Source organism: Chrysochloris asiatica, unplaced genomic scaffold (genome assembly GCF_000296735.1).
Source record: "Chrysochloris asiatica unplaced genomic scaffold, ChrAsi1.0 scaffold00152, whole genome shotgun sequence".
NCBI classification, from domain to species: domain Eukaryota; kingdom Metazoa; phylum Chordata; class Mammalia; order Afrosoricida; family Chrysochloridae; genus Chrysochloris; species Chrysochloris asiatica.
Window position 1 is genome coordinate 5,639,422 of NW_006408670.1, and position 10,642 is coordinate 5,650,063.

Genomic DNA, 10,642 nt, shown 5'->3' on the forward strand with positions numbered 1-10,642 from the left:
TCTGTATATGGAAATGGTGCGCTATTCTGCTATGTAGCTAGCTCTCTGTATATAGCAAAGTTGGACTCATCTGCCTTGTACCAAAACTCTGTATATGGAAATGTTTCACTACCCTGCCATATACCTAGATCTCTGTATATGGACATTTTGGACTCATCTGCCATGTAGCTAGATTGGTCCCACATGTTCATAAAAAGAGAGCAGGCTGTATGGCTGATGAGTCCAACATGTCCATATACAGAGGGTGTGCTCCATGGCAGACAATTCCAATATCTTTATAAACAGAGAGCTAACTACATGGCAGATTAGTCCAACATATCTATGCATGGGGAGCTAGCTACATGTCAGTTGAATACAAAATGTCCATATACAGAGAAATCTACATTGCAGAGTAGTGCAACATGTCCATATATAGAGTTCTATCTACATAGCAGATGTGTCCATCGTGTCCATATACTCAGTGCTAGCTACATGGCACAGTAGTCCAAGATGTGCATATACAGAGTAATAGCTGCATGGCAGATGAGTCCAACATGTGTATATATAGAGGAGTAACAACAAGGCAGATGAGTCCAACATGTTCATACAGAGAGAGCTGGCTACATGGTTGATGACTCCACATATCCATATACTGAGAGCTAGCTATATGGCAGAAGAATCCATCATATATATACTTAGAGGGCTATCTACAAGGCAGATGAGTCCAACATGTTCATACACAGAGATTTGGCTATATGGCTGATGAGTCCAACATGTCCATATACTGAGAGTTAGCTACATGGAAGATGATGCCAACATGTGTATATATAGTGTTATAGCTACAAGGGAGATGAGTCCAACATGGTCATACAGAGAGAACTGGCTACATGGTTGATGAGTCCCACATGTCCATGTACAGAGAGCTAGCTACCTGGCAGACTAGTTCAAAATGTCCATATACAGAGGGATAGCTACATGGTAGAGTAGTGCAACATTTCCATATACAGAGCTCTAGCTACATGGCAGATGAGTCCAACATGTCCCTGTACAGAAAGCTAGCTACATGGCAGAGCAGTGCTAGATTTCCATATACAGAGGTCTAGTTCCTTGCCAGATGAGTGCATCGTGTCCACATACTAAGAGCTAGGTACATGGTAGATGAGTCCAACATGTCCATAGATTGAGATCTGTCTACAAAGCAGATGAGTCCAACATGTTCATACACAGAGAGCTTGCTACATGGCAGAAAATTCCAAAATCTTTATAAACAAAGAGCTAGCTACATGCAAGATCAGTCCAATATATCTGTGCACAGACAGCTACTTGTCAATTGAATCCAATATGTCTATATACAGAGATAGCTACATGTCATAGTAGTGAAACATGTGCTTATACAGAGTTCTGGCTACATGGCACATGAGTCAAACGTGTCCATATACTGAGAGCTAGCTACATGGCAGATGAGTCCAACATGTCCTTATACTGGGAGCTAGCTAAAAAACAGATGAGTCCAACATGTTCATTCATAGACAGTTGGCTATATGGCTGAAGAGTCCAACATGTCCATAAACAGAGAGCTTGCTACATGGCAGACAATTCCAATATCTTTATAAACAGAGAGCTACCTACCTGGCAGATCAGTCCAATATATCCATGCACAGAGAGCTAGCTACATGTCAGTTGAAGCCAAAATGTCCATATACAGAGATACCTAATTGGCAGAGTAGTGCAACATGTCCATATACAGAGTTCTATCTACTTGGCAGATGAGTCCAACATGTCCATATACTTAGAGCTAACTACATGGCAGAGTCGAGCAATATGTCCATATACAGAGTAGTAGCTACATGACAGATGACTCCCACATGTCCATATACTGAGAGCTAACTACATGGCAGATGACTCCAACATGTGTATATATAAAGTACTAGCAAAAAAGCAGATGAATCCAACATGTTCAATCAGAGAGAGCTGGCTACATGGCTGATAAGTCCAACATGTCCATATACAGAGAGCTAGCTACATGGCAGACGAGTCCAAAATGTCTATATATAGGGCACTAGTTACAAGGTAGGGTATTGCAACATTTTCATATACAGACTACTAGCTACATGGCAAATGAGTCCAACATATCCATATACTGAGAGTTAGCTGAATGACAGGTGAGTCCAACATGTATATGTTTAGAGGGTTAGCTACAAGGCAGATGAGTCTAACATGTTCATACACAGAAAACTGGCTGCATGGCTGATTAGTCCAACATGTCCATATACTGAGAGCTAGGTACATGGAAGACAAGACTAATATGTTAATATACTCAGAGCTACCTATATGGCAGATCAGTCCAACCCATGTACAATGAGCTAGCTACATGGAAGATGAGTCCAAAATGTCTATATTCAGAGAGCTAGCTACATGGCAGAGTAGTGCAACATTTCCATATACAGGGTTCTAGCTACATGGCAGATGAGTCCAACATATCAACATAGAGAGAGCTAGCTACATGGCAGAGCAGTGCATCATTTCCATATACAGAGTTCTAGATACATGGCAGAGTAGTCCAACATGTCCATATACAGAGTACTAGCGACATAGCAGATGAGTCAAACATGCCCTTATTCTGAGAGCTAACTGCATGGAAGAGGAAACCAACATGTGTATATTTAGAGGGCTAGCTACAAGGCAGATGAGTCCAACATGTTCATTCACAGAGAGCTGGCTACATGACTGAGGAGTCCAACAGGTCCATATACAGAGAGCTAGCTCGATGGCAGACAAGTCCAATATTTTCATATATACAGAGCTACCTACATGACAGATCATTCCAACATATCCATGTACAGAGAGCTAGCTACATGACAGAATCTGAGAGCTGGCTATATGGCAGACAAGTCCAATATGTTCATCTATAGAGAGCTACCTGCATAGCAGATCAGTCCAACATATCCATGTACAGAGAGCTAGCTACATGGCAGAAAAGGCCAAAATGTATATACAACGAGAGTTAGCTACATAGCAGAGTAGTGCAACATTTCCATATACAGAGTTGTAACTACATAGTAGATGAGTCAAACAAGTCCATATACAGAAAGTTATCTGTATGGCAAACAGTGCAAAATTTCCATATAAAGCGTTCTAGCTACATGGCTTCTGAGTCCAACGTGTCCATATACTGACAGCTAGCTTCATGGCAGAGTAGTCCAACATGTCCATATACAGGGTGCGAGCTACATGGCAGAGTAATGCCATATTTCCATACACAGAGTTATAGCTACATGGCAGATGTCAAAGCTGTCCATATACTGAGAGCTAGCTAAATGGAAGATGAATCCAACCCATGTATATTTACAGGGCTACCTACAAGTCAGCTAAGTCCAACATATTCATACAAAGCGAGCTGGCTACATGACTAATGAGTCCAACATGACCATATACAAAGAGCTAGCTACATGGCAGACAAGTCCAATATCTTCATATACAGAGAACTATCTACATGACAGATAAGTCCAACATACCCATTTACAGAGAGCTAGCTCTGTAATGGCAGATGAGTCGAAAATGTCCATATAGAGACAGCAAGCTACATGGCAGAGTACTGCAACATTTCCATATACAGGGTACTAGCTAAATAGCAGATGAGTCCAACGTGTCCATATACAGAGAGGTAACTAAATGGCAGAGCAGTACAGCATTTCCATATACAGAGTTCTAGTTACATGGAAGATGAGCCCAACATGTCCATGTACTGAGAACTAACTACATGGCAGAGTAGTCCAACATGTCCAAATACAGTGTACTAGCTAAATGGCAGATGAGTCTAACATGCCCATATACTGAGAGTTAGCAACATGGCAGATGATTCCAACATATTCATACTCAGATAGCTGGCTACATGGCTGATGAGTCCAACATGTCCATAAATTGAGAGCAAGCTACATGACAGACAAGTCCAATATGTTCATATACAGAGAGCTACCTTCATGGCAGATCAGTCCAACATATTCAAGTAAAGAGAGCTAGCTACATTGCAGAGTAGTGCAACTTTTTCATATACAGAGTTCAAGATACCTGACAGATGAGTCCAACACGTCCATATACAGAGAGCTAGCTACATGGCAGAGTAGTGCAACATTTCCATATACAAATTGCTAGTTACATGGCAGATGAATCCAACGTGTCCATATACTGTCAGCTAGGTACATGGCAGAGGAGTCCAACATGTCCATATACAGAGTACTAGCTACAAGGCAGATGAGTCCAATGTGTCTATATAAGGAGAGCTAGCTTCAAGGCAGATGAGTCCAACATGTTCATACACTGAGAGCCGGTTATATGACTGATGAGTCCAACATGTCCAAATACAGAGAGCTAGTTACAAGGCAGACCAGTCCAATTTCTTCTTATACAGATAGCAAACTTCATGGCAGATCAGTCCAACATATCCATGTATAGAGTGCTAGCTACATGGCAGATGAGTCCAAAATGTATATATACAGAGAACTTGCTACATGGCAGATTAGTGAAACATTTCCGTATACAGAGTTCTAGCTACATGGCAGATGAGTACAACGTGTCCATATACTTAGAGCTAGCTACATGGCACAGTAGTCCAAGATGTCCCTATACAGAGTAATAGCTACATGGCAGATGACTTCCACATGTCCATATACTGAGAGCTAGCTACATGGCAGATGAATCCAACATGTGTATATATAGAGGACTACTTATAAGGCAGATGAGTCCAATATGTTCAAACAGAGAGAGCTGGCTACATGGCTCATGAGTTCCGCATGTCCATATAGAGTGAGCTAGCCTCATGGCAGATAAGTCCAATATGTTCATACACAGAGAGCTACCTGCATGACAGACAAGTCCAATATATTCATATACAGAGAGCTACCTGCATGGCCAATCTGTTCAACATATCCATGCACCGAAAGCTAGCTACATGGCAGATGAGTCCCAATTGTCCATATACAGAGAGCTAGCTACATGGCAGTGTAGTGAAACACTTCCCTGAACAGAGTTCTTGCTACATGGCAGATGAGTCCAACATGTCCATAAACTGAGAGTTAACTACATGGCAGGTGAGTAAAACATGTGTATATATAGAGTACTAGCTAGAGGTCAGATGAGTCCAGCATGTTCCTACAGAGAGAGCTGGCTACATGGCTGATGAGTAAAATATGTCCATATACAATGAGCTAGCTACATGGAAGACAAGTCCAATATGTTTAGATACAGAGAATTACCTGGATGGCAGATCAGTTCAACTTATTCATGCACAGAGAGCTAGCTACATGGCAGATGAGTCCCAAATGTCCATATACAGAGAGCTGGCTACATGGCAGTGTAGTGCAACATTCCCCTTAACAGAGTTCTAGCTACATGGCAGATGAGTCCAACGTGTTCATATACAGAGAGCTAGCTACATGGCAGAATAGTGTAACATTTCCATATACAGAGTTCTAGCTACATGGCAGATGAGTACAACATGTCCATATTCTGAGAGCTAGCTATGTGACAGATGAGTCCAACATGTGTATATATAGAGGGCTAGCTACAAGGCAGATGAGTCCAACATGTTGATACTCAAAGAGCTTGATACATGGCTGGTGAGTCCAACATGTCCATAAACTGAGAGCTAGTTACATGGCAGAGGAGTCCAACATTTCCATATACAAATTTCTAGCGATATGCCAGAGGAGTCCAACGTGTCCATATACAGAGGGCTCGGTAAATGGCAGAGTAGAGCAACATTTCCAAATTCAGAGTTCTACCTACATTGAAGATGAGTCTAACGTGCTCGTATACTGAGAGCTATCTACATGGCCGAGTAGTCCAACATGTCCATATACAGAGTTCTAGCTACATGGCTGATGAATCCAACGTGTCCATCTACAGAGAGTTAGCTACATGTCAGAGTAGTGTAACAATTCCATATACAGAATTCTAGGTACCTGCCATGTAGCTAGTACCCTGTATATAGACAAGTTTTAATTCTCTGCCATGTAGCTAGCTCTCAGTGTATGGACATGTTGGACACATCTGCCATATATTTAGAACTCTATGTATTGGAAATGTTGCAAAACTCTGCCATATAGCTAGAAATTTGTACCCAGAACTCTGTATATGGAAATGTTTCACTACCCTTCCATGTAGCTAACTCTCTGTATATGGACATTTTGTACTCGTCTGCCATATAGCTAGCTCTCAGTACATGGATATGTTGGACTGATCTGACATGTATGTAGCTCTATGTATATGAACATATTGGACTTGTCTGTCATGTAGATAGCTCTCAGTATATGGACACGTTGGACTCATCTGCCATGTAGCTAGAACTCTGTGTATGGAAATGTTGCACTACACTGCAATGTAGCTACCTTTCTGTATATAGACACGTTGGACTCATCTAACTTGTAGATAGAACTCAGTTTATAGAAATGTTGCAATACCCTGCCATGTATCTAGCTCTCTGTATATGGACATTTTGGACTTGTCTGCCATGTAGCTAGCTCTCTGTACATGGATATTTTGGACTGTTCTGCTCTGTAGGTAGCTCTCAGTATATGGACGTGTTGGACACATCTGTCATGTAGGTAGCTCTCTGTATATGGAAATGTTGAACTACTCTGCCATATAGCTAGCTCTCTTTATATGGAGATTTTGGACTCTTTTGCAATTTATCTAGCTCTCTGTACATGGATATGTAGGACTGATCTGCCAAGTAGGTAGCTATGTGTTTTTGAACATATTGGATTTGTCTGCCATGTAGTTAGCTTTCAGTATTTGAACACGTTGGAAACATATGCCATGTAGCCAGAACTCTGTATATGGAAATGTTACTCTACACTGCCATGTATCTATCTCTCTGTCTATGGACATTTTTGACTTGTCTGCCATGTAGCTAGCTCTCTGTATATAGACAAATTGAACTCATCTTCCTTGTAGCTAGAACTCTGTAAATGGAAATGTTGCTCTACCTTCCCATGTAGCTAGCCCTCTCTATATGGACATTTTCTAATCATCTGCCATTTTCCTAGCTCTCTGTACATGGATATGTTTGACCGATTTTACAAGCAGGTAGCTCGCTGTATATAAATTTATTGAACTTGTCTGCCGTGTTGCTTGCTCTCAGTATATGGACACGTTGGACATATCTGCCATGTTGCTAGAACTCTGTACATGGAAATGTTGCTGTACACTGCCATGTAGCTAGCTCTGTGTTTATAGACAAGTTGGGCTCATCTACCTTGTAGTTAGAACTCAGTATATGGAAATGTTGCACTTCCCTGTCATGTAGCTCTGTATATGGATATTTTGGACTCGTCTGCTATGTAGCTAGCTCTCTATACATGGATATGTTGGACTGATCTGCGAAGTAGGTAGCTCTCTGTATATGAATATGTTGAACTTGTCTGCCATGTAGGTGGGGCTCAGTATATGGACACGTTGGACACATCTTCCATGTAGATAGTATCCTGAATATGGACTTGTTGGGCTACTCGGTCTTCTAGATAGCACTCAGTTCATGGACACTTTGGACACATCTGCCATGTAGCTAGAACTCTGCATATGGAAATGTTGCACTACTCTGCCATGTTTCTAACTCTCTGTATATGAACACGTTGGACACATCTGCCATGTAGCTAGAACTCTTTATATGGGAATGTTCCACTTCCCTTCCCTGTAACTATCTCTCTGTATATGGACATTTTTGACTCATCTGCCATGTAGCTAGCTGTCTGTACATGGATATGTTGGACTAATCTGCAAATAGTTTGCTCTCTGTATATGAACATATTGGTCTTGTCTGCCATGTGGCTAGCTCTCAGTATATGGACATGTTGGACACATCTGTCATGTAGCTAGAGCTATGTATATTGGAGTGTTGCATTACTCTGCTATGTAGGTAGCTCTCTGTATATAGACAAGTTGGACTCATCTGAGTTGTAGTTTGAACCGAGTATATAGAAATTTTGCTCTAACCTGCTATGTAGCTAGGTTGCTGTATATGGACATTTTGGACTCGTCTGCCATGTAGTTAGCTCTCTGTACATGGATATGTTGGACTGATTTGCCAATTAGATAGCTCTCTATATGAAAATGTTGGACATGTCTGTCATGTAGCTGGCTCTTTGTATATGGACATGTTGGACTCATCTGCTATATAGTTAGTACCCTGTATATGGACATTTTGGACTACTCTGACATGTAGCTAGCTCTCAGTATGCAAACATTTTGGACTCTTCTGCCATGTAGCTTGCTCTCTGTATATCTGCATTTTGGACTCGTCTGCCATGTAGCTAGCTCTCTGTAGATGGATATGTAGGACTGATCTGCGAAGTAGGTAGCTCTCTGTATATGAACATATTGGACTTCTCTGCCATGCAGCCAGCTCTCAATATATGGGCAAGTTGGACACATCTCTCATGTAGCTAGAACTCAGTATATGGAAATGTTGCACTACTCTGCCATGTAGCTAGCTCTCTGTATATGGACAAGTTGGACTCACCTGCCTTGTACATAGAACTCTGTATATGCAAATGTTGCACTTACCTGCCATGTAGCTAGTTCTCTGTATATGGACATTTTAGACTCATCTGCCATGTAGCTAGCTCTCTGTATATGTATATGTTGGACTGATCTGCCAAGAAGTTAGTTCTCTGTATATGAACATATTGGATTGTCTGCCATGTAGCTAGCTCTCAGTATATTAACACGTTTGACAAATCTGCCATGTAACTAGATCTCTGTATATGGAAATGTTGCACTACTGTTCCAAGTAAGTAGCTCTCAGTATATGGACATGTTAGACACATCTGCCAGGTAGCTCGTACTCTGTATATGGAAAAGTGGAAATACCCTGCCACGTAGCTATCTCTCTGTATATGGACATTTTGGACTCGTCTGACATGTAGCTAGATCTCTGTATATTTTTGATACGTCTGCCATGTAGCTAGCTCTCTGTACATGCCTATGTTGGACTGATATGCTTAGTACGTAGCTCTGTGAATATGAACATATTGAGCTTATCTGCCATGTAGCTAACTCTCAATATATGCACATGTTGGATTCTTTAGCCAGGTCGCTAGGACTCTTTATATGGACATGTTGGACTAGTCTTCCATGTAAGTAGCTCCCAGTATATGAACACTTTGGACTCATCTGGCATCTAGCTTGAACTCTGTATATGGAAATGTTGCACTATGATGCCAAGTAGCTAGCTCTCTGTATATAGACAAGTTGGACTCATCTGCCTTGTAGCTAGAACTCTGTCTATGGAAATGTTGCACTACCCTGCATATAGAAATGTTGCACTAGTCTGCCATGTAGTTAACTCTCTGTATATGGACATTTTGGACTCGTCTGACATGTAGCTAGATCTCTGTTCATGGATTTGTTTGACTGATCTACCATATAGCTAGCTCTCTGTATATGAACATATTGTACTTGTCTGCCATATAGTTAACTTTCAATATATGGACATGTTGGACACATCTGCTATGAAGTTAGTACCCTATATTTGGACATGTTGGACTGATCTGCCATGTAGCTAGTAACATGTATATGGACATGTTGGACTACTCTTCCATGTAGGTAGATCTTAGTATATGGACACGTTGGACACATCTGCCATGAAGCTAGAACTCTGTATACGGGAATGTTGCACTACTCTGCCATGTAGCTAGCTCTCTGTATATAGACAAGTTGGAGTTGGACTCATCTGACGTGTACCTAGAACTCTGTATTTGGAAATGTTGCACTACCCTGCCATGTAGCTAGCTTTCTGTATAGGAATATTTTGGACTCGTCTGCCATGTAGCTAGCTCTCTGTACATGGAAATGTTGGACTGATCTGCCAAGTAGGTTGTTGTTGTTGTCAGGTGCTATCGAGTTGGAACCGACTCATAGCGACCCCATGCACAGCAGAATGAACCAATGTCCGATCCTGTGCCAACCTCACTACTGCCGCCACACTTGACGCCATCAATGATGTCGCCATGCTGATCCATCTCATTGATAGTCTTCCTCTTTTTCTCTGACCCTCCACCTTACCCAGCATGACATCCTTCTCCAGTGACTGTTCTCACTATACACTGTGTCCAAATTATAAGACACGATGCCTAGCTATCTTGACCTCCAAGGAGCACTCTTGTTGCATGTCCTCCAAAACAGATCTATTGGTTCTTTTGGCAGTCCATGGCACTTTCAGTATTCTCCTCCAACACCATAACTCTAAGGCATCAATTCTTCTACGATCTTCCTTATTTACTGTCCAGCTTTCGCATCCATATGAGGTTACTGAGAATACCATGGCTTGGGTCAGGCGCACCTTAGTCCTCAAGCTGATATCTCTGTTCTTCAATACTTTAAAAAGTTCCTGTACAGCAGATTTTTCCAATGCAATATGTCATCTGGTGTCTTGACTGCTGCTTCCGAGAGTGTTGATAGTTGATCCAAGAAGAATGAAGTCCTTGACAACCTCAATCTCTTCTCCATTGAGAAGAATGCTGTTTTTTGGTCCAGTGGTGAACCAATGATTTCTTTAGATTGCATTGTAATCCATACGGAAGTCTGTGCTCTTTGATCTTCATCAGTAAATATTTTAAGTCCTCTTCACTTTCAGCAAGCAAGGTTGTATCAGGTGCATATCTCA